General features: G+C 35.5%; 1 long non-coding RNA gene across 33 annotated transcripts; it reads right to left on the bottom strand.

Moving 5' to 3' along the window:
* Positions 1-1,007: 1,007 nt before the first annotated feature.
* Positions 1,008-25,857, bottom strand: LOC127865545 (uncharacterized). 33 transcript variants are annotated; one of them, XR_008042658.1, is made up of 14 exons: positions 25,022-25,112; positions 19,943-20,004; positions 18,193-18,254; positions 14,772-14,833; positions 13,021-13,082; positions 12,185-12,246; positions 10,437-10,498; positions 9,601-9,662; positions 7,851-7,912; positions 7,015-7,076; positions 5,266-5,327; positions 4,430-4,491; positions 2,681-2,742; positions 1,008-1,369 (listed from the first exon to the last, which is right to left on the bottom strand). It is a non-coding gene; the product is annotated as an uncharacterized LOC127865545 (long non-coding RNA). The 33 variants fall into 33 exon arrangements; XR_008042655.1 differs by lacking the exons at positions 1,008-1,369; positions 19,943-20,004; positions 25,022-25,112 and adding exons at positions 22,395-22,413; positions 24,979-25,021; positions 25,800-25,857 and having other exon boundaries at positions 1,433-2,742; XR_008042657.1 differs by lacking the exons at positions 1,008-1,369; positions 18,193-18,254; positions 19,943-20,004; positions 25,022-25,112 and adding exons at positions 15,608-15,669; positions 22,395-22,413; positions 24,979-25,021; positions 25,800-25,857 and having other exon boundaries at positions 1,433-2,742.
* Between the last annotated feature and the right edge of the window lie 698 nt (positions 25,858-26,555).

Raw genomic sequence — 26,555 nt, 5'->3', positions numbered from 1 at the left:
CATTATATACGCTTATATCTTGCTTATTTTGTGAAAACTTTAAAAATATTCTTGTCCTTAACTCTAGGACCTAGGGCTACCACATTTTGTATGAAGTGAGATATAGTAGTCCTCTACAAAGTTTGCTCAAATTATGCCCCTGGGGTTAAATTTGACCCAGCCCAGAAGGTCACAAAAGTGTACATGTGCTTAAATAGGGCCTATATTTAAGTATTTGCACATGCAGAGAAATTTGTTTCAGCCTTTTTTTCAGCAGTGGAGCGATACAGGGCCTGAAGGCCATCATGGCCCTCTTGTTTAAATACTCAAAAAATGAAACCGTGTTCATGCTTGCATGAACACAGTTTATAAATGCTGTCAGAATAATAAAATATGCAATAACTATAAATACAAATGCCTGGGAAAAGTGCTTTTTGTACTAAAAAATTCGAATGAATATTACAATAATACATTCTGAATACTTTGGTATGTAATTAACAGTTTTGTCTGAGAAAATCACTAAATTTTATATATTTATTCAAATTCACATAAATCATATTTCAAAAACACATAATTACTTCAAATCCTTTCACGCAATACTGAAAAAAATGCACAGTTTCTGATTGTTATTGATTCTTTATTAATTTATACATGTACCATTTTTTAATCTTGATGCATCCTCATTTGTATTATGCACATCTTAATCTGTTTTAACAATTATAATATAAAGATTAAGGCTGACTCAGTAAAATAATAATCCATGATTTCTGCAGTACTTGCAGACAAACTAGGAATACTGCTGTGATATTATCTATCTATCTAATGGGATATTAATTTGGCTTCAATAGAAAAAAATCAAAGCATACACATGTATATAATGTGTATGCATATATATATATATATATATATATATATATATATATATATATATATATATATATATATATATATTAGTTACACTTAAATTGATTGACCATCGATAAAAATATATAATAATATATGTATATATATATATATACTTGTAAAACTAAAAAATTAAATATGTATGTTTCTATTACTTCATTTAGGACTTTTATTTTCAGACAAAGTAGAGTGAAGCTTAAAACAGTATCCAATTGTAACAGTCATTTTTGGGAAAATCAACCTTATAATTATTTTCTGTGTTGGTCAATGTCATAATTGGTATAAAATGTATATTGAACTGTAAGTTTTCTTTATTTTAAATGATAACATTTGCTTGGTCAGCCATAATTGTCACAATCAAGTGGTCTTTTTACACTGTAGTTTTCTCACTGACTATGGGTTTGTTCTGAGAATGAGCCACACAAAGTATCGTTGGGGAGATGAATTGTCAATTTTAGGTTTATCAGTCTTTCATAATCCAGTATACCTGCAAAAAGTGAAATTGTAACTAATAATCACACAATATACACAATTAAAATTGTATGCATTTAGATTTATTTAGTACTGCACATTAATCATTTTCCAAAAATATGTAGCAACATTATATTATATAATGCTGCAATACTAAAGTAATTTACTAATTAAAGGTCGCTGATGTGTAATGGATGTGGTGTCCACCTAATGGTCTGGAGGTCACTGGTTTGATCCCCAGTGTGGGAGCATTCTTAAGAAATCTCCAAGAGACACCCAAGTACTGGTTCTAGGCCTAGGAAACGAACTCAAGAGCATTTCACATACATGTATGTAGTTAGTACTTTAAATTTAATCGAACTAAAAATTGGATAAAAATTAAAAACTGAAACCCTTATTAGTACATTTTATTTTGAATCAAGCAAATGTGGAAATTCATTAAAAATAATGAGAAAAATTTAAAAATTCTACTTTAAAGTAATCATGATAATTTAGATTATTTTCAGAATATTTAATGATGATAATGCTACAATTATATATTACCTAAATGATAAAAATAAAACATGTAATGTTAATTTATGAAAAAAACGTTTTAATTTTATCAATATCATGGTAATTACAACTAGATACAGGCAATTAGATCAGAAACGTGCATTAATTATATTAATGATCAACCCAGACATTTGTAGTGATTTATGGTCACTATTTTGATTAACGTTCTATACATGACCTGTCATAAAAGGTATTTTTTAGCCAGTACTACAATCGGCAATGATAGTCTGTATTGCATACATATTCCAACGTCTATTGTCGATTCGCTTCCTCAAACTGAACAAATATTTAATGTTTACATCGCGAAACGTAATGCATCCAGTTTCACTTTCGTTTTGGTTGGTTTTGTAAACACCGTAATTTCATCTTAAAAATTGGATGAAAGGGTGATTAAATAATAATGGAAAAGTAAATCACTTGGATAATAGGTCAAAATGCAACACAAATGAACGTTAATAGTGCTCTTAATATCAAAGTTTTGGTAAAAAGTTTGGCGCTAGTTCAACGCGCATCGTAAACAGCCTCATAACAATAGACTGACAACCTTTTGGTCACAACATACCAAAAGATTTCCTGCACAAATTCAATGTAAAAGCAATAACTTTAACAAAAAATAAAGTCAAACTTTTGCGCGTAGACACCCCCATAACCATACCTTTTCTTAAAGAGCATTCCAAGCCGCAATGATTTAAACAATAAAAAACATAGGTCATCCAATATGTAAGAAAGAACTCAATGCGAATCAGCGGTCACTGTTTTATGGCCATCTTTTTACCGGCATCTCTCCAGTTGATGATGGTTTCCCGCCAACTGTCAAAGTCTTATGTAGTCTCCAACCTAAAAGCAAAACAGGGAATTTGTAGTATACAACAATGTTTTCCCTACCACATGAACACAGAAATATTCAAAAATAAAGTCATGGCAATTGCCCGTACAGAGAATTGTGTCTTCAAATAAATGAAGATTTTGTTTTTAGAGGGTATAGCATTGAACACCAAAAGTATTTAGTGTATTGTAACCTATAAGAGAAATTTATTTTGACTGAAATGTGTTTTTGTTTTATATTATTATCTTCCCATCCATATTGCACCAATATATTAAGTTTGGCTGGATTAGCTGTCCATTTGGCCATTCTGTATCATATTTTCACACGCGGGTGTTTTCAGTCCGAAGAAGGCGATATTAGGCCTGTTAAAGCTTAACTGCCCCTTTAAGATTTAAAGCTGTTGTGTTCAATATCTGCAATACAATACCAAAACAAACCAAATAGACATGCAAGTTGGGCTAATGTGTGGTGGGGAAAGAATGAATTTGTTAGATATTTTCACTCTAAGCAATTTTGATAATGTCTTTTTTGTGTGTGTTTTTTTTTAATCATCCCAAAAATGCCAATTTCAAAGCAAAAACAATCCAATTTCATCCAAGACAATAAACTAATTAGTCAAAATGAGAGATCAAAGATACTTTGAAGTGTAGAAATCAATAAGCTTCCAATAACTTGTTATTTCACACCAATAAAAGTGTAAAATCTTGAAAGCGCCTTGTCGATCGGTGCCCATTTATTTACCAGCCGCCAATGAAATATTCTAGCATATAATGTCATGGGTGCCTTTTAACTGCAGCAGATGGTCAATATGCATTGCCAGCTCTCATTTAGAGGTTCAAGACAATACAAATTTTCATATTTTGAACAAAATATAAGTACTTTAGGCTATTTTTATGGTGGCAATCTGGTCCAAATGGGAATTTGTAACCAAGCGAAAGAATACAATGCTCATTTGTGGGGGGGGGGGGGGGGGTTAAGCTGGAAGGAAAAGTTAAATTGAGCAAAATACACATATGTAGGCAAGCATTATAAGCTTAGCAATGATGTTCCATGTAGTAACAGGTGTAAAAAGGCAGATCAGATCAAGGTAGTGTCCTGAAAGGGGTTTCTAGTACTTCTTTTGGGGACACAGCTTCCTGCAGAATTCTCAACACAACAAATATCAATGATTCATGTCACCTTTCTATGCAAAGAAAAACGAATAAGGACAATACTGTCATTAAATCACTGAATGAGAGAAGCATGTACCAAATAAAAAACAAAACAAGTTGCTGAAAGTGCCAAATTTTGTCAAAAAAATCCCTCTAAGGTAAATGATGAAGGGGACACTTGCTATAACAATCCTATGTTTAAGTAAGGCGCGACACCCTTTTAAGCCGGAACCATGAATATAAGCATATTGTGAGAAAACAATACCGAAAACAAGCTAATTGTAGGGTTACAAGTAGCAAATCAACTCAGCTGTACTGCATACATGCTCAGGAACAAGGATAAACCTGTTAAGTGCCAACTTCAGCTGCCAACAAAGCACGAGCTTTACATGTCAGGACGCGGAACTATCAATACAAACTGCGAGGAGAATAACATGACGGCAAGGGTGTGAGTGACCACAAACCTGATTATGACAGTCTTTCACACCTAAAGCATCATACATATGCTTATTTGCTTGTGTACATGATAACCAAATGATATTATTACCTGTTTTGCCATCAACAACCCTTATCCAGTAGCCCTTGACTTAGTCGCAGACATTCCTCTACCTAAAAAAGTCAAAATACCCAATAGAAAAAGATAAAAAAAATGAAACAAAAACATGCATTTATGTATTTTAAGTGTACTTTTATGAATAATATGAAGTGATAAAGCTTGCTAAATTCATGATTGTACTAAATATGAAGGCTGGCTCAGTTAATCATCTGCTGCACTGTCCATACTGTAAAAATGCCTGCCATTCCATGTCGGTGAAATGGGGCTCTGTTTGAATGTTCATGCTTTTCGCAAAAGCTTTAGTTGCGTTACTCGATCACGGAGTCCCTGGCGTTGAATTCTAACTTCATGTAACACATTAACGCGACACGGTCAACCAATATGCGGTTGAATTTAAGTCGGAAAGCAATTTAGCCCTTATTCCACTATATAAGGGTGGGGGGTCAACTTGAAAAACAACTATTCCAGGTCAAATAATCTGAATTCATGCATTTAATGCACTTATTTTCTTCCCTTTTGCTAAGAAATGACCAAAAATCTGCTTTCCCAGTCATATTTTGCACTTGCAGATGATATTTCATTTTTATCATAAGTTAGTTTAGGTCACAACATACCAAAAGATTTCCTGCACAAATTCAATGTAAAAGCAATAACTTTAACAAAAAATAAAGTCAAACTTTTGCGCGTAGACACCCCCATAACCATACCTTTTCTTAAAGAGCATTCCAAGCCGCAATGATTTAAACAATAAAAAACATAGGTCATCCAATATGTAAGAAAGAACTCAATGCGAATCAGCGGTCACTGTTTTATGGCCATCTTTTTACCGGCATCTCTCCAGTTGATGATGGTTTCCCGCCAACTGTCAAAGTCTTATGTAGTCTCCAACCTAAAAGCAAAACAGGGAATTTGTAGTATACAACAATGTTTTCCCTACCACATGAACACAGAAATATTCAAAAATAAAGTCATGGCAATTGCCCGTACAGAGAATTGTGTCTTCAAATAAATGAAGATTTTGTTTTTAGAGGGTATAGCATTGAACACCAAAAGTATTTAGTGTATTGTAACCTATAAGAGAAATTTATTTTGACTGAAATGTGTTTTTGTTTTATATTATTATCTTCCCATCCATATTGCACCAATATATTAAGTTTGGCTGGATTAGCTGTCCATTTGGCCATTCTGTATCATATTTTCACACGCGGGTGTTTTCAGTCCGAAGAAGGCGATATTAGGCCTGTTAAAGCTTAACTGCCCCTTTAAGATTTAAAGCTGTTGTGTTCAATATCTGCAATACAATACCAAAACAAACCAAATAGACATGCAAGTTGGGCTAATGTGTGGTGGGGAAAGAATGAATTTGTTAGATATTTTCACTCTAAGCAATTTTGATAATGTCTTTTTTGTGTGTGTTTTTTTTTAATCATCCCAAAAATGCCAATTTCAAAGCAAAAACAATCCAATTTCATCCAAGACAATAAACTAATTAGTCAAAATGAGAGATCAAAGATACTTTGAAGTGTAGAAATCAATAAGCTTCCAATAACTTGTTATTTCACACCAATAAAAGTGTAAAATCTTGAAAGCGCCTTGTCGATCGGTGCCCATTTATTTACCAGCCGCCAATGAAATATTCTAGCATATAATGTCATGGGTGCCTTTTAACTGCAGCAGATGGTCAATATGCATTGCCAGCTCTCATTTAGAGGTTCAAGACAATACAAATTTTCATATTTTGAACAAAATATAAGTACTTTAGGCTATTTTTATGGTGGCAATCTGGTCCAAATGGGAATTTGTAACCAAGCGAAAGAATACAATGCTCATTTGTGGGGGGGGGGGGGGGGGTTAAGCTGGAAGGAAAAGTTAAATTGAGCAAAATACACATATGTAGGCAAGCATTATAAGCTTAGCAATGATGTTCCATGTAGTAACAGGTGTAAAAAGGCAGATCAGATCAAGGTAGTGTCCTGAAAGGGGTTTCTAGTACTTCTTTTGGGGACACAGCTTCCTGCAGAATTCTCAACACAACAAATATCAATGATTCATGTCACCTTTCTATGCAAAGAAAAACGAATAAGGACAATACTGTCATTAAATCACTGAATGAGAGAAGCATGTACCAAATAAAAAACAAAACAAGTTGCTGAAAGTGCCAAATTTTGTCAAAAAAATCCCTCTAAGGTAAATGATGAAGGGGACACTTGCTATAACAATCCTATGTTTAAGTAAGGCGCGACACCCTTTTAAGCCGGAACCATGAATATAAGCATATTGTGAGAAAACAATACCGAAAACAAGCTAATTGTAGGGTTACAAGTAGCAAATCAACTCAGCTGTACTGCATACATGCTCAGGAACAAGGATAAACCTGTTAAGTGCCAACTTCAGCTGCCAACAAAGCACGAGCTTTACATGTCAGGACGCGGAACTATCAATACAAACTGCGAGGAGAATAACATGACGGCAAGGGTGTGAGTGACCACAAACCTGATTATGACAGTCTTTCACACCTAAAGCATCATACATATGCTTATTTGCTTGTGTACATGATAACCAAATGATATTATTACCTGTTTTGCCATCAACAACCCTTATCCAGTAGCCCTTGACTTAGTCGCAGACATTCCTCTACCTAAAAAAGTCAAAATACCCAATAGAAAAAGATAAAAAAAATGAAACAAAAACATGCATTTATGTATTTTAAGTGTACTTTTATGAATAATATGAAGTGATAAAGCTTGCTAAATTCATGATTGTACTAAATATGAAGGCTGGCTCAGTTAATCATCTGCTGCACTGTCCATACTGTAAAAATGCCTGCCATTCCATGTCGGTGAAATGGGGCTCTGTTTGAATGTTCATGCTTTTCGCAAAAGCTTTAGTTGCGTTACTCGATCACGGAGTCCCTGGCGTTGAATTCTAACTTCATGTAACACATTAACGCGACACGGTCAACCAATATGCGGTTGAATTTAAGTCGGAAAGCAATTTAGCCCTTATTCCACTATATAAGGGTGGGGGGTCAACTTGAAAAACAACTATTCCAGGTCAAATAATCTGAATTCATGCATTTAATGCACTTATTTTCTTCCCTTTTGCTAAGAAATGACCAAAAATCTGCTTTCCCAGTCATATTTTGCACTTGCAGATGATATTTCATTTTTATCATAAGTTAGTTTAGGTCACAACATACCAAAAGATTTCCTGCACAAATTCAATGTAAAAGCAATAACTTTAACAAAAAATAAAGTCAAACTTTTGCGCGTAGACACCCCCATAACCATACCTTTTCTTAAAGAGCATTCCAAGCCGCAATGATTTAAACAATAAAAAACATAGGTCATCCAATATGTAAGAAAGAACTCAATGCGAATCAGCGGTCACTGTTTTATGGCCATCTTTTTACCGGCATCTCTCCAGTTGATGATGGTTTCCCGCCAACTGTCAAAGTCTTATGTAGTCTCCAACCTAAAAGCAAAACAGGGAATTTGTAGTATACAACAATGTTTTCCCTACCACATGAACACAGAAATATTCAAAAATAAAGTCATGGCAATTGCCCGTACAGAGAATTGTGTCTTCAAATAAATGAAGATTTTGTTTTTAGAGGGTATAGCATTGAACACCAAAAGTATTTAGTGTATTGTAACCTATAAGAGAAATTTATTTTGACTGAAATGTGTTTTTGTTTTATATTATTATCTTCCCATCCATATTGCACCAATATATTAAGTTTGGCTGGATTAGCTGTCCATTTGGCCATTCTGTATCATATTTTCACACGCGGGTGTTTTCAGTCCGAAGAAGGCGATATTAGGCCTGTTAAAGCTTAACTGCCCCTTTAAGATTTAAAGCTGTTGTGTTCAATATCTGCAATACAATACCAAAACAAACCAAATAGACATGCAAGTTGGGCTAATGTGTGGTGGGGAAAGAATGAATTTGTTAGATATTTTCACTCTAAGCAATTTTGATAATGTCTTTTTTGTGTGTGTTTTTTTTTAATCATCCCAAAAATGCCAATTTCAAAGCAAAAACAATCCAATTTCATCCAAGACAATAAACTAATTAGTCAAAATGAGAGATCAAAGATACTTTGAAGTGTAGAAATCAATAAGCTTCCAATAACTTGTTATTTCACACCAATAAAAGTGTAAAATCTTGAAAGCGCCTTGTCGATCGGTGCCCATTTATTTACCAGCCGCCAATGAAATATTCTAGCATATAATGTCATGGGTGCCTTTTAACTGCAGCAGATGGTCAATATGCATTGCCAGCTCTCATTTAGAGGTTCAAGACAATACAAATTTTCATATTTTGAACAAAATATAAGTACTTTAGGCTATTTTTATGGTGGCAATCTGGTCCAAATGGGAATTTGTAACCAAGCGAAAGAATACAATGCTCATTTGTGGGGGGGGGGGGGGGGGGTTAAGCTGGAAGGAAAAGTTAAATTGAGCAAAATACACATATGTAGGCAAGCATTATAAGCTTAGCAATGATGTTCCATGTAGTAACAGGTGTAAAAAGGCAGATCAGATCAAGGTAGTGTCCTGAAAGGGGTTTCTAGTACTTCTTTTGGGGACACAGCTTCCTGCAGAATTCTCAACACAACAAATATCAATGATTCATGTCACCTTTCTATGCAAAGAAAAACGAATAAGGACAATACTGTCATTAAATCACTGAATGAGAGAAGCATGTACCAAATAAAAAACAAAACAAGTTGCTGAAAGTGCCAAATTTTGTCAAAAAAATCCCTCTAAGGTAAATGATGAAGGGGACACTTGCTATAACAATCCTATGTTTAAGTAAGGCGCGACACCCTTTTAAGCCGGAACCATGAATATAAGCATATTGTGAGAAAACAATACCGAAAACAAGCTAATTGTAGGGTTACAAGTAGCAAATCAACTCAGCTGTACTGCATACATGCTCAGGAACAAGGATAAACCTGTTAAGTGCCAACTTCAGCTGCCAACAAAGCACGAGCTTTACATGTCAGGACGCGGAACTATCAATACAAACTGCGAGGAGAATAACATGACGGCAAGGGTGTGAGTGACCACAAACCTGATTATGACAGTCTTTCACACCTAAAGCATCATACATATGCTTATTTGCTTGTGTACATGATAACCAAATGATATTATTACCTGTTTTGCCATCAACAACCCTTATCCAGTAGCCCTTGACTTAGTCGCAGACATTCCTCTACCTAAAAAAGTCAAAATACCCAATAGAAAAAGATAAAAAAAATGAAACAAAAACATGCATTTATGTATTTTAAGTGTACTTTTATGAATAATATGAAGTGATAAAGCTTGCTAAATTCATGATTGTACTAAATATGAAGGCTGGCTCAGTTAATCATCTGCTGCACTGTCCATACTGTAAAAATGCCTGCCATTCCATGTCGGTGAAATGGGGCTCTGTTTGAATGTTCATGCTTTTCGCAAAAGCTTTAGTTGCGTTACTCGATCACGGAGTCCCTGGCGTTGAATTCTAACTTCATGTAACACATTAACGCGACACGGTCAACCAATATGCGGTTGAATTTAAGTCGGAAAGCAATTTAGCCCTTATTCCACTATATAAGGGTGGGGGGTCAACTTGAAAAACAACTATTCCAGGTCAAATAATCTGAATTCATGCATTTAATGCACTTATTTTCTTCCCTTTTGCTAAGAAATGACCAAAAATCTGCTTTCCCAGTCATATTTTGCACTTGCAGATGATATTTCATTTTTATCATAAGTTAGTTTAGGTCACAACATACCAAAAGATTTCCTGCACAAATTCAATGTAAAAGCAATAACTTTAACAAAAAATAAAGTCAAACTTTTGCGCGTAGACACCCCCATAACCATACCTTTTCTTAAAGAGCATTCCAAGCCGCAATGATTTAAACAATAAAAAACATAGGTCATCCAATATGTAAGAAAGAACTCAATGCGAATCAGCGGTCACTGTTTTATGGCCATCTTTTTACCGGCATCTCTCCAGTTGATGATGGTTTCCCGCCAACTGTCAAAGTCTTATGTAGTCTCCAACCTAAAAGCAAAACAGGGAATTTGTAGTATACAACAATGTTTTCCCTACCACATGAACACAGAAATATTCAAAAATAAAGTCATGGCAATTGCCCGTACAGAGAATTGTGTCTTCAAATAAATGAAGATTTTGTTTTTAGAGGGTATAGCATTGAACACCAAAAGTATTTAGTGTATTGTAACCTATAAGAGAAATTTATTTTGACTGAAATGTGTTTTTGTTTTATATTATTATCTTCCCATCCATATTGCACCAATATATTAAGTTTGGCTGGATTAGCTGTCCATTTGGCCATTCTGTATCATATTTTCACACGCGGGTGTTTTCAGTCCGAAGAAGGCGATATTAGGCCTGTTAAAGCTTAACTGCCCCTTTAAGATTTAAAGCTGTTGTGTTCAATATCTGCAATACAATACCAAAACAAACCAAATAGACATGCAAGTTGGGCTAATGTGTGGTGGGGAAAGAATGAATTTGTTAGATATTTTCACTCTAAGCAATTTTGATAATGTCTTTTTTGTGTGTGTTTTTTTTTAATCATCCCAAAAATGCCAATTTCAAAGCAAAAACAATCCAATTTCATCCAAGACAATAAACTAATTAGTCAAAATGAGAGATCAAAGATACTTTGAAGTGTAGAAATCAATAAGCTTCCAATAACTTGTTATTTCACACCAATAAAAGTGTAAAATCTTGAAAGCGCCTTGTCGATCGGTGCCCATTTATTTACCAGCCGCCAATGAAATATTCTAGCATATAATGTCATGGGTGCCTTTTAACTGCAGCAGATGGTCAATATGCATTGCCAGCTCTCATTTAGAGGTTCAAGACAATACAAATTTTCATATTTTGAACAAAATATAAGTACTTTAGGCTATTTTTATGGTGGCAATCTGGTCCAAATGGGAATTTGTAACCAAGCGAAAGAATACAATGCTCATTTGTGGGGGGGGGGGGGGGGTTAAGCTGGAAGGAAAAGTTAAATTGAGCAAAATACACATATGTAGGCAAGCATTATAAGCTTAGCAATGATGTTCCATGTAGTAACAGGTGTAAAAAGGCAGATCAGATCAAGGTAGTGTCCTGAAAGGGGTTTCTAGTACTTCTTTTGGGGACACAGCTTCCTGCAGAATTCTCAACACAACAAATATCAATGATTCATGTCACCTTTCTATGCAAAGAAAAACGAATAAGGACAATACTGTCATTAAATCACTGAATGAGAGAAGCATGTACCAAATAAAAAACAAAACAAGTTGCTGAAAGTGCCAAATTTTGTCAAAAAAATCCCTCTAAGGTAAATGATGAAGGGGACACTTGCTATAACAATCCTATGTTTAAGTAAGGCGCGACACCCTTTTAAGCCGGAACCATGAATATAAGCATATTGTGAGAAAACAATACCGAAAACAAGCTAATTGTAGGGTTACAAGTAGCAAATCAACTCAGCTGTACTGCATACATGCTCAGGAACAAGGATAAACCTGTTAAGTGCCAACTTCAGCTGCCAACAAAGCACGAGCTTTACATGTCAGGACGCGGAACTATCAATACAAACTGCGAGGAGAATAACATGACGGCAAGGGTGTGAGTGACCACAAACCTGATTATGACAGTCTTTCACACCTAAAGCATCATACATATGCTTATTTGCTTGTGTACATGATAACCAAATGATATTATTACCTGTTTTGCCATCAACAACCCTTATCCAGTAGCCCTTGACTTAGTCGCAGACATTCCTCTACCTAAAAAAGTCAAAATACCCAATAGAAAAAGATAAAAAAAATGAAACAAAAACATGCATTTATGTATTTTAAGTGTACTTTTATGAATAATATGAAGTGATAAAGCTTGCTAAATTCATGATTGTACTAAATATGAAGGCTGGCTCAGTTAATCATCTGCTGCACTGTCCATACTGTAAAAATGCCTGCCATTCCATGTCGGTGAAATGGGGCTCTGTTTGAATGTTCATGCTTTTCGCAAAAGCTTTAGTTGCGTTACTCGATCACGGAGTCCCTGGCGTTGAATTCTAACTTCATGTAACACATTAACGCGACACGGTCAACCAATATGCGGTTGAATTTAAGTCGGAAAGCAATTTAGCCCTTATTCCACTATATAAGGGTGGGGGGTCAACTTGAAAAACAACTATTCCAGGTCAAATAATCTGAATTCATGCATTTAATGCACTTATTTTCTTCCCTTTTGCTAAGAAATGACCAAAAATCTGCTTTCCCAGTCATATTTTGCACTTGCAGATGATATTTCATTTTTATCATAAGTTAGTTTAGGTCACAACATACCAAAAGATTTCCTGCACAAATTCAATGTAAAAGCAATAACTTTAACAAAAAATAAAGTCAAACTTTTGCGCGTAGACACCCCCATAACCATACCTTTTCTTAAAGAGCATTCCAAGCCGCAATGATTTAAACAATAAAAAACATAGGTCATCCAATATGTAAGAAAGAACTCAATGCGAATCAGCGGTCACTGTTTTATGGCCATCTTTTTACCGGCATCTCTCCAGTTGATGATGGTTTCCCGCCAACTGTCAAAGTCTTATGTAGTCTCCAACCTAAAAGCAAAACAGGGAATTTGTAGTATACAACAATGTTTTCCCTACCACATGAACACAGAAATATTCAAAAATAAAGTCATGGCAATTGCCCGTACAGAGAATTGTGTCTTCAAATAAATGAAGATTTTGTTTTTAGAGGGTATAGCATTGAACACCAAAAGTATTTAGTGTATTGTAACCTATAAGAGAAATTTATTTTGACTGAAATGTGTTTTTGTTTTATATTATTATCTTCCCATCCATATTGCACCAATATATTAAGTTTGGCTGGATTAGCTGTCCATTTGGCCATTCTGTATCATATTTTCACACGCGGGTGTTTTCAGTCCGAAGAAGGCGATATTAGGCCTGTTAAAGCTTAACTGCCCCTTTAAGATTTAAAGCTGTTGTGTTCAATATCTGCAATACAATACCAAAACAAACCAAATAGACATGCAAGTTGGGCTAATGTGTGGTGGGGAAAGAATGAATTTGTTAGATATTTTCACTCTAAGCAATTTTGATAATGTCTTTTTTGTGTGTGTTTTTTTTTAATCATCCCAAAAATGCCAATTTCAAAGCAAAAACAATCCAATTTCATCCAAGACAATAAACTAATTAGTCAAAATGAGAGATCAAAGATACTTTGAAGTGTAGAAATCAATAAGCTTCCAATAACTTGTTATTTCACACCAATAAAAGTGTAAAATCTTGAAAGCGCCTTGTCGATCGGTGCCCATTTATTTACCAGCCGCCAATGAAATATTCTAGCATATAATGTCATGGGTGCCTTTTAACTGCAGCAGATGGTCAATATGCATTGCCAGCTCTCATTTAGAGGTTCAAGACAATACAAATTTTCATATTTTGAACAAAATATAAGTACTTTAGGCTATTTTTATGGTGGCAATCTGGTCCAAATGGGAATTTGTAACCAAGCGAAAGAATACAATGCTCATTTGTGGGGGGGGGGGGGGGGGGGTTAAGCTGGAAGGAAAAGTTAAATTGAGCAAAATACACATATGTAGGCAAGCATTATAAGCTTAGCAATGATGTTCCATGTAGTAACAGGTGTAAAAAGGCAGATTCAGATCAAGGTAGTGTCCTGAAAGGGGTTTCTAGTACTTCTTTTGGGGACACAGCTTCCTGCAGAATTCTCAACACAACAAATATCAATGATTCATGTCACCTTTCTATGCAAAGAAAAACGAATAAGGACAATACTGTCATTAAATCACTGAATGAGAGAAGCATGTACCAAATAAAAAACAAAACAAGTTGCTGAAAGTGCCAAATTTTGTCAAAAAATCCCTCTAAGGTAAATGATGAAGGGGACACTTGCTATAACAATCCTATGTTTAAGTAAGGCGCGACACCCTTTTAAGCCGGAACCATGAATATAAGCATATTGTGAGAAAACAATACCGAAAACAAGCTAATTGTAGGGTTACAAGTAGCAAATCAACTCAGCTGTACTGCATACATGCTCAGGAACAAGGATAAACCTGTTAAGTGCCAACTTCAGCTGCCAACAAAGCACGAGCTTTACATGTCAGGACGCGGAACTATCAATACAAACTGCGAGGAGAATAACATGACGGCAAGGGTGTGAGTGACCACAAACCTGATTATGACAGTCTTTCACACCTAAAGCATCATACATATGCTTATTTGCTTGTGTACATGATAACCAAATGATATTATTACCTGTTTTGCCATCAACAACCCTTATCCAGTAGCCCTTGACTTAGTCGCAGACATTCCTCTACCTAAAAAAGTCAAAATACCCAATAGAAAAAGATAAAAAAAATGAAACAAAAACATGCATTTATGTATTTTAAGTGTACTTTTATGAATAATATGAAGTGATAAAGCTTGCTAAATTCATGATTGTACTAAATATGAAGGCTGGCTCAGTTAATCATCTGCTGCACTGTCCATACTGTAAAAATGCCTGCCATTCCATGTCGGTGAAATGGGGCTCTGTTTGAATGTTCATGCTTTTCGCAAAAGCTTTAGTTGCGTTACTCGATCACGGAGTCCCTGGCGTTGAATTCTAACTTCATGTAACACATTAACGCGACACGGTCAACCAATATGCGGTTGAATTTAAGTCGGAAAGCAATTTAGCCCTTATTCCACTATATAAGGGTGGGGGGTCAACTTGAAAAACAACTATTCCAGGTCAAATAATCTGAATTCATGCATTTAATGCACTTATTTTCTTCCCTTTTGCTAAGAAATGACCAAAAATCTGCTTTCCCAGTCATATTTTGCACTTGCAGATGATATTTCATTTTTATCATAAGTTAGTTTAGGTCACAACATACCAAAAGATTTCCTGCACAAATTCAATGTAAAAGCAATAACTTTAACAAAAAATAAAGTCAAACTTTTGCGCGTAGACACCCCCATAACCATACCTTTTCTTAAAGAGCATTCCAAGCCGCAATGATTTAAACAATAAAAAACATAGGTCATCCAATATGTAAGAAAGAACTCAATGCGAATCAGCGGTCACTGTTTTATGGCCATCTTTTTACCGGCATCTCTCCAGTTGATGATGGTTTCCCGCCAACTGTCAAAGTCTTATGTAGTCTCCAACCTAAAAGCAAAACAGGGAATTTGTAGTATACAACAATGTTTTCCCTACCACATGAACACAGAAATATTCAAAAATAAAGTCATGGCAATTGCCCGTACAGAGAATTGTGTCTTCAAATAAATGAAGATTTTGTTTTTAGAGGGTATAGCATTGAACACCAAAAGTATTTAGTGTATTGTAACCTATAAGAGAAATTTATTTTGACTGAAATGTGTTTTTGTTTTATATTATTATCTTCCCATCCATATTGCACCAATATATTAAGTTTGGCTGGATTAGCTGTCCATTTGGCCATTCTGTATCATATTTTCACACGCGGGTGTTTTCAGTCCGAAGAAGGCGATATTAGGCCTGTTAAAGCTTAACTGCCCCTTTAAGATTTAAAGCTGTTGTGTTCAATATCTGCAATACAATACCAAAACAAACCAAATAGACATGCAAGTTGGGGCTAATGTGTGGTGGGGAAAGAATGAATTTGTTAGATATTTTCACTCTAAGCAATTTTGATAATGTCTTTTTTGTGTGTGTTTTTTTTTAATCATCCCAAAAATGCCAATTTCAAAGCAAAAACAATCCAATTTCATCCAAGACAATAAACTAATTAGTCAAAATGAGAGATCAAAGATACTTTGAAGTGTAGAAATCAATAAGCTTCCAATAACTTGTTATTTCACACCAATAAAAGTGTAAAATCTTGAAAGCGCCTTGTCGATCGGTGCCCATTTATTTACCAGCCGCCAATGAAATATTCTAGCATATAATGTCATGGGTGCCTTTTAACTGCAGCAGATGGTCAATATGCATTGCCAGCTCTCATTTAGAGGTTCAAGACAATACAAATTTTCATATTTTGACACAAAATAAGTACTTTAGGCTATTTTTATGGTGGCAATCTGGTCCAAATGGAAGTTTGTAACCAAGCGAAAGAATACAATGCTCATTTGTGGGGGGGGGGGGGGGTTAAGCTGGAAGGAAAAGTTAAATTGAGCAAAATACACATATGTAGGCAAGCATTATAAGCTTAGCAATGATGTTCCATGTAGTAACAGGGTGTAGAAAGGCAGATCAGATCAAGGTAGTGTCCTGAAAGGGGTTTCTAGTACTTCTTTTGGGGACACAGCTTCCTGCAGAATTCTCAACACAACAAATATCAATGATTCATGTCACCTTTCTATGCAAAGAAAAACGAATAAGGACAATACTGTCATTAAATCACTGAATGAGAGAAGCATGTACCAAATAAAAAACAAAACAAGTTGCTGAAAGTGCCAAATTTTGTCAAAAAATCCCTCTAAGGTAAATGATGAAGGGGACACTTGCTATAACAATCCTATGTTTAAGTAAGGCGCGACACCCTTTTAAGCCGGAACCATGAATATAAGCATATTGTGAGAAAACAATACCAAAAACAAGCTAATTGTAGGGTTACAAGTAGCAAATCAACTCAGCTGTACTGCATACATGCTCAGGAACAAGGATAAACCTGTTAAGTGCCAACTTCAGCTGCCAACAAAGCACGAGCTTTACATGTCAGGACGCGGAACTATCAATACAAACTGCGAGGAGAATTACATGACGGCAAGGGTGTGAGTGACCACAAACCTGATTATGACAGTCTTTCACACCTAAAGCATCATACATATGCTTATTTGCTTGTGTACATGATAACCAAATGATATTATTACCTGTTTTGCCATCAACAACCCTTATCCAGTAGCCCATTGACTTAGTCGCAGACATTCCTCTACCTGAAAAAGTCAAAATACCCAATAGAAAAAGATAAAAAAAATGAAACAAAAACATGCATTTATGTATTTTAAGTGTACTTTTATGAATAATATGAAGTGATAAAGCTTGCTAAATTCATGATTGTACTAAATATGAAGGCTGGCTCAGTTAATCATCTGCTGCACTGTCCATACTGTAAAAATGCCTGCCATTCCATGTCGGTGAAATGGGGCTCTGTTTGAATGTTCATGCTTTTCGCAAAAGCTTTAGTTGCGTTACTCGATCACGGAGTCCCTGGCGTTGAATTCTAACTTCATGTAACACATTAACGCGACACGGTCAACCAATATGCGGTTGAATTTAAGTCGGAGAAGCAATTTAGCCCTTATTCCACTATATAAGGGTGGGGGGTCAACTTGAAAAACAACTATTCCAGGTCAAATAATCTGAATTCATGCATTTAATGCACTTATTTTCTTCCCTTTTGCTAAGAAATGACCAAAAATCTGCTTTCCCAGTCATATTTTGCACTTGCAGATGATATTTCATTTTTATCATAAGTTAGTTTAGGTCACAACATACCAAAAGATTTCCTGCACAAATTCAATGTAAAAGCAATAACTTTAACAAAAAATAAAGTCAAACTTTTGCGCGTAGACACCCCCATAACCATACCTTTTCTTAAAGAGCATTCCAAGCCGCAATGATTTAAACAATAAAAAACATAGGTCATCCAATATGTAAGAAAGAACTCAATGCGAATCAGCGGTCACTGTTTTATGGCCATCTTTTTACCGGCATCTCTCCAGTTGATGATGGTTTCCCGCCAACTGTCAAAGTCTTATGTAGTCTCCAACCTAAAAGCAAAACAGGGAATTTGTAGTATACAACAATGTTTTCCCTACCACATGAACACAGAAATATTCAAAAATAAAGTCATGGCAATTGCCCGTACAGAGAATTGTGTCTTCAAATAAATGAAGATTTTGTTTTTAGAGGGTATAGCATTGAACACCAAAAGTATTTAGTGTATTGTAACCTATAAGAGAAATTTATTTTGACTGAAATGTGTTTTTGTTTTATATTATTATCTTCCCATCCATATTGCACCAATATATTAAGTTTGGCTGGATTAGCTGTCCATTTGGCCATTCTGTATCATATTTTCACACGCGGGTGTTTTCAGTCCGAAGAAGGCGATATTAGGCCTGTTAAAGCTTAACTGCCCCTTTAAGATTTAAAGCTGTTGTGTTCAATATCTGCAATACAATACCAAAACAAACCAAATAGACATGCAAGTTGGGCTAATGTGTGGTGGGGAAAGAATGAATTTGTTAGATATTTTCACTCTAAGCAATTTTGATAATGTCTTTTTTGTGTGTGTTTTTTTTTAATCATCCCAAAAATGCCAATTTCAAAGCAAAAACAATCCAATTTCATCCAAGACAATAAACTAATTAGTCAAAATGAGAGATCAAAGATACTTTGAAGTGTAGAAATCAATAAGCTTCCAATAACTTGTTATTTCACACCAATAAAAGTGTAAAATCTTGAAAGCGCCTTGTCGATCGGTGCCCATTTATTTACCAGCCGCCAATGAAATATTCTAGCATATAATGTCATGGGTGCCTTTTAACTGCAGCAGATGGTCAATATGCATTGCCAGCTCTCATTTAGAGGTTCAAGACAATACAAATTTTCATATTTTGAACAAAATATAAGTACTTTAGGCTATTTTTATGGTGGCAATCTGGTCCAAATGGGAATTTGTAACCAAGCGAAAGAATACAATGCTCATTTGTGGGGGGGGGGGGGGGGGGGTTAAGCTGGAAGGAAAAGTTAAATTGAGCAAAATACACATATGTAGGCAAGCATTATAAGCTTAGCAATGATGTTCCATGTAGTAACAGGTGTAAAAGGCAGATCAGATCAAGGTAGTGTCCTGAAAGGGGTTTCTAGTACTTCTTTTGGGGACACAGCTTCCTGCAGAATTCTCAACACAACAAATATCAATGATTCATGTCACCTTTCTATGCAAAGAAAAACGAATAAGGACAATACTGTCATTAAATCACTGAATGAGAGAAGCATGTACCAAATAAAAAACAAAACAAGTTGCTGAAAGTGCCAAATTTTGTCAAAAAAATCCCTCTAAGGTAAATGATGAAGGGGACACTTGCTATAACAATCCTATGTTTAAGTAAGGCGCGACACCCTTTTAAGCCGGAACCATGAATATAAGCATATTGTGAGAAAACAATACCGAAAACAAGCTAATTGTAGGGTTACAAGTAGCAAATCAACTCAGCTGTACTGCATACATGCTCAGGAACAAGGATAAACCTGTTAAGTGCCAACTTCAGCTGCCAACAAAGCACGAGCTTTACATGTCAGGACGCGGAACTATCAATACAAACTGCGAGGAGAATAACATGACGGCAAGGGTGTGAGTGACCACAAACCTGATTATGACAGTCTTTCACACCTAAAGCATCATACATATGCTTATTTGCTTGTGTACATGATAACCAAATGATATTATTACCTGTTTTGCCATCAACAACCCTTATCCAGTAGCCCTTGACTTAGTCGCAGACATTCCTCTACCTAAAAAAGTCAAAATACCCAATAGAAAAAGATAAAAAAATGAAACAAAAACATGCATTTATGTATTTTAAGTGTACTTTTATGAATAATATGAAGTGATAAAGCTTGCTAAATTCATGATTGTACTAAATATGAAGGCTGGCTCAGTTAATCATCTGCTGCACTGTCCATACTGTAAAAATGCCTGCCATTCCATGTCGGTGAAATGGGGCTCTGTTTGAATGTTCATGCTTTTCGCAAAAGCTTTAGTTGCGTTACTCGATCACGGAGTCCCTGGCGTTGAATTCTAACTTCATGTAACACATTAACGCGACACGGTCAACCCAATATGCGGTTTGAATTTAAGTCGGAAAGCAATTTAGCCCTTATTCCACTATATAAGGGTGGGGGGTCAACTTGAAAAACAACTATTCCAGGTCAAATAATCTGAATTCATGCATTTAATGCACTTATTTTCTTCCCTTTTGCTAAGAAATGACCAAAAATCTGCTTTCCAGTCATATTTTGCACTTGCAGATGATATTTCATTTTTTATCATAAGTTAGTTTAGGTCACAACATACCAAAAGATTTCCTGCACAAATTCAATGTAAAAGCAATAACTTTAACAAAAAATAAAGTCAAACTTTTGCGCGTAGACACCCCCATAACCATACCTTTTCTTAAAGAGCATTCCAAGCCGCAATGATTTAAACAATAAAAAACATAGGTCATCAATAATGTAAGAAAGAACTCAATGCGAATCAGCGGTCACTGTTTTATGGCCCATCTTTTTACCGGCATCTCTCCAGTTGATGATGGTTTCCCGCCAACTGTCAAAGTCTTATGTAGTCTCCCAACCTAAAAGCAAAACAGGGAATTTGTAGATAACAACAATGTTTCCTACCACATGAACACACGAAATATTCAAAAATAAAGTCATGGCAAGTGCCCGTACAGAGAATTGTGTCTTCAAATAAATGAAGATTTTGTTTTAGAGGGTATAGCATTGAACACCAAAAGTATTTAGTGTATTGTAACATATAAGAGAAATTTATTTTGACTGAAATGTGTTTTTTGTTTTATATTATTATCATCCCATCCTATTGCACCAAATATTAAGTTTGGCTGGATTAGCTGTCCATTTGGCCATTCTGTATCATATTTTCACACGCGGGTGTTTCCAGTCCGAAGAAGGCGATATTAGGCCTGAAAGCTTAACTGCCCCTTTAAGATTTAAAGCTGTTGTGTTCAATATCTGCAATAAAATACCAAAACAAACCAAATAGACATGCAGTTGGGCTATGTGTGGTGGGGAAAGAATGAAATTGTTAGATATTTTCACTCTAAGCAATTTTGAAATGTCTTTTTTGTGTGTGTTTTTTTTTAATCATCCCAAAAATGCCAATTTCAAAGCAAAAAACAATCCAATTTCATCAAGACAATAAACTAATTAGTCAAATGAGAGATCAAAGATACTTTGAAGTGTAGAAATCAATAAGCTTCCAATAACTTGTTATTACACCAATAAAAGTGTAAAATCTTGAAAGCGCCTTGTCGATCGGTGCCCATTTTTTACCAGCCGCCAATGAAATATCTAGCATAATGTCATGGGGTGCCTTTTAACTGCAGCAGATGGTCAATATGCATTGCCAGCTCTCATTTAGAGGTTCAAGACAATACAAATTTCATATTTTGGACACAAATAAGTACTTAGGCTATTTTTATGGTGGCAATCTGGTCCAATGGAAATTTGTAACCAAGCGAAAGAATACAATGCTCATAAAGGAAGGAGTGTCCTGAAAGGGGCTTTAGTGACTTCGTTTGGAGGATCACAGCGTCCTGAAAGAGTATTTCATGCACAAACAAATATCAATGATTCATGTCACCTTTCTATGCAAAGAAGAAGAAAACGAATAAGGACAATACTGTCATTAAATCACTGAATGAGAGAAGCATGTACCAAATAAAAAACAAAACAAGTTGCTGAAAGTGCCAAATTTTGTCAAAAAATCCCTCTAAGGTAAATGATGATGAAGGGGACACTTGCTATAACAATCTAGGTTAAGTAAGGCGCGACACCCTTTAAGCCGGAACACATGAATATAAGCATATTGTGAGAAAACAATACCAAAAACAAGCTAATTGTAGGGTTACAAGTAGCAAATCAACTCAGCTGTACTGCATACATGCTCAGGAACAAGGATAAACCTGTTAAGTGCAAACTTCAGCTGCCAACAAAGCACGAGCTTTCATGTCAGGACGCGGAACTATCAATACAAACTGCGCGAGGAGAATACATGACGGCAAGGGTGTGAGTGACACACAAACTGATTATGACAGTCTTTCACACCTAAAGCATCAAATATGCTTATTTGCTTGTGTACATGATAACCAAAATGATATTTATACCTGTTTTGCCATCAACACCCTTATCCAGTGGCCTTGACTAGTCGCAGACATTCCTCTACCTGAAAAAGTCAAAATACCCAATAGAAAAAGATAAAAAAATGAAACAAAAAACATGCATTATGTATTTAAGTGTACTTTATGAATAATATGAAGTGATAAAGCTTGCTAAATTCATGATTGTACTAAAGTGAAGGCTGGCTCAGTTAAGCATCTGCTGCACTGTCCATACTGTAAAATGCCTGCCATTCCATGTCGGGAATTGAAATGGGCTCTGTTTGAATGTTCATGCTTTTCGCAAAAGCTTTAGTTGCGTTACTCGATCACGGAGTCCCTGGCGTTGAATTCTAATTCATGTAACACATTAACGCGACACGGTCAACCAATATGCGGTTGAATTTAAGTCGGAAGCAATTTAGCCCTTATTCCACTATATAAGGGTGGGGGGTCAACTTGAAAAAAACAAGATTCCAGGTCAAATAATCTGAATTCATGCATTTAATGCACTTATTTTTTCCCTTTGCTAAGAAATGACCAAAAAATCTGCTTTCCCAGTCATATTTGCACTTGCAGATGATATTTCATTTTTCCATAAGTTAGTTTAGGTCACAACATACCAAAAGATTTCCTGCACAAATTCAATGTAAAAGCAATAACTTTAAAAAAAAAATAAAGTCAAACTTTTGCGCGTAGACACCCCCATAACCATACCTTTTTTAAAGAGCATTTCAAGCCGCAATGATTTAAACAATAAAAAACATAGGTCATCCAATATGTAAGAAAGAACTCAATGCGAATCAGCGGTCACTGTTTTATGGCCATCTTTTTACCGGCATCTCTCCAGTTGATGATGGTTTCCCCCAACTGTCAAAGTCTTATGTAGTCTCCAACCTAAAAGCAAAACAGGGAATTTGTAGTATACAACAATGTTTTCCCTACCACATGAACACAGAATATTCAAAAATAAAGTCATGGCAATTGCCCGTACAGAGAATTGTGTCTTCAAATAAATGAAGATTTTGTTTTTAGAGGGTTATAGCATTGAACACCAAAAGTATTAGTGTATTGTAACCTATAAGAGAAATTTATTTTGACTGAAATGTGTTTTTGTTTTCATATTATATTTCCCATCCATATTGCACCAATATATAAGTTTGGCTGGATTAGCTGTCCATTTGGCCATTCTGTATCATATTTCACACGCGGGTGTTTTCAGTCCGAAGAAGGCGATATTAGGCCTGTTAAAGCTAACTGCCCCTTTAAGATTTAAAGCTGTTGTGTTCAATATCTGCATAACAATACCAAAACAAACCAAATAGACATGCAAGTTGGGCTAATGTGTGGTGGGGAAAGAATGAATTTGTTAGATATTTTCACTCTAAGCAATTTTGATAATGTCTTTTTGTGTGTGTTTTTTTAATCATCCCAAAAATGCCAATTTCAAAGCAAAAACAAATCCAATTTCATCCAAGACAATAAACTAATTAGTCAAAATGAGAGATCAAAGATACTTTGAAGTGTAGAAATCAATAAGCTTCCAATAACTTGTTATTTCACACCAATAAAAGTGTAAAATCTTGAAAGCGCCTTGTCGATCGGTGCCCATTTATTTACCAGCCGCCAATGAAATATTCTAGCATATAATGTCATGGGTGCCTTTTAACTGCAGCAGATGGTCAATATGCATTGCCAGCTCTCATTTAGAGGTTCAAGACAATACAAATTTCATATTTTGACACAAAATATAAGTACTTTAGGCTATTTTTATGGTGGCAATCTGGTCCAAATGGGAATGTAAACAAGCGAAAGAATAACAATGCTCATTTGTGTGGGGGGGGGGGGGGGGGTTAAGCTGGAAGGAAAAGTTAAATTGAGCAAAATACACATATGTAGGCAAGCATTATAAGCTTAGCAATGATGTCCATGTAGTAACAGGTGTAAAAAGGCAGATCAGATCAAGGCAGTGTCCTGAAAGGGGTTTCTAGTACTTCTTTTGGGGACACAGCTTCTGCAGAATTCTCAAAACACCAAAATATCAATGATTCATGTCACCTTTCTATGCAAAGAAAAACGAATAAGGACAATACTGTCATTAAATCACTGAATGAGAGAAGCATGTACCAAATAAAAAACAAAACAAGTTGCTGAAAGTGCCAAATTTTGTCAAAAAAATCCTCTAAGGTAAATGATGAAGGGGACACTTGCTAAAACAATCCTATGTTTAAGTAAGGCGCGACACCCTTTTAAGCCGGAACCATGAATATAAGCATATTGTGAGAAAACAATACCGAAAACAAGCTAATTGTAGGGGTACAAGTAGCAAATCAACTCAGCTGTACTGCATACATGCTCAGGAACAAGGATAAACCTGTTAAGTGCCAACTTCAGCTGCCAACAAAGCACGAGCTTTACATGTCAGGACGCGGAACTATCAATACAAAACTGCGAGGAGAATTACATGACGGCAAGGGTGTGAGTGACCACAAACCTGATTATGACAGTCTTTCACACCTAAAGCATCATACATGCTTATTGCTTGTGTACATGATAACCAAATGATATTATTACTGTGTTTGCCATCAACAACCCTTATCCAGTGGCCCTTGACTTAGTCGCAGACATTCCTCTACCTAAAAAAGTCAAAATACCCAATAGAAAAAGATAAAAAAAATGAAACAAAAACATGCATTTATGTATTTTAAGTGTACTTTTATGAATAATATGAAGTGATAAAAGCTTGCTAAATTCATGATTGTACTAAATATGAAGGCTGGCTCAGTTAAGCATCTGCTGCACTGTCCATACTGTAAAAATGCCTGCCATTCCATGTCGGTGAAATGGGGCTCTGTTTGAATGTTCATGCTTTTTCGCAAAAGCTTTAGTGCGTTACTCGATCACGGAGTCCCTGGCGTGAATTCTAACTTCATGTAACACATTATTAACGCGACACGGTCAACCAATATGCGGTTGAATTTAAGTCGGAAAGCAATTTAGCCCTTATTCCACTATATAAGGGTGGGGGGTCAACTTGAAAAACAACTATTCCAGGTCAAATAATCTGAATTCATGCATTTAATGCACTTTATTTTCTTCCCTTTGCTAAGAAATGACCAAAAAATCTGCTTTTCCCAGTCATATTTGCACTTGCAGATGATATTTCATTTTTATCATAAGTAGTTTAGGTCACAACATACCAAAAGATTTCCTGCACAAATTCAATGTAAAAGCAATACTTTAAAAAAAAATAAAGTCAAACTTTTGCGCGTAGATACCCCCATAAAAACCATACCTTTTCTTAAAGAGCATTCCAAGCCGCAATGATTAAACAATAAAAAACATAGGTCATCCAATATGTAAGAAAGAACTCAATGCGAATCAGCGGTCACTGTTTTATGGCCATCTTTTTACCGGCATCTCTCCAGTTGATGATGGTTTCCCGCCAACTGTCAAAGTCTTATGTAGTCTCAACCTAAAAGCAAAACAGGGAATTTGTAGTATACCAAACAATGTTTTCCCTACCACATGAACACAGAAAATTCAAAATAAAGTCATGGCAAGTGCCCGTACAGAGAATTGTGTCTTCAAAAATGAAGATTTGTTTTTTTAGAGGGTTTATAGCATTGAACACCAAAAGTATTTAGTGTATGTAACCTATAAGAGAAATTTATTTGACTGAATGAAATGTGTTTTCTTTCATAGATTATCTTCCCCATCCATATTGCACCAATATATAAGTTTGGCTGGATAAGCTGCCTTTGCCATTTTGTATCATATTTCACACGCGGGGTGTTTCGTCCGAAGAAGGCGATATTAGGCTGTTAAAAGCTTAACTGCCCCCTTAAGATTTAAAGCTGTTGTGTTCAATATCTGCAAACATACCAAAACAAACCAAATACGACATGCAAGTTGGGCTAATGGTGGTGGGGAACGAATGAATTTGTTAGATATTTTTCACTCTAAGCAATTTGATAATGTCTTTTGTGTGTGTTTTTTTTTAATCATCCAAAAATGCCAATTTCAAAGCAAAGAAAACAACAATCCAATTTCATCCAAGACAATAAACTAATTAGTCAAAATGAGAGCCAAAGATACTTTGAAGTGTAGAAATCAAAAGCTTCCAATAACTTGTTATTTCACACCAATAAAAGTGTAAAATCTTGAAAG

Source organism: Dreissena polymorpha, chromosome 2, assembly GCF_020536995.1.
Source record: "Dreissena polymorpha isolate Duluth1 chromosome 2, UMN_Dpol_1.0, whole genome shotgun sequence".
NCBI lineage: Eukaryota > Metazoa > Mollusca > Bivalvia > Myida > Dreissenidae > Dreissena > Dreissena polymorpha.
This window is presented reverse-complemented; position numbering and strand designations above follow the sequence as displayed.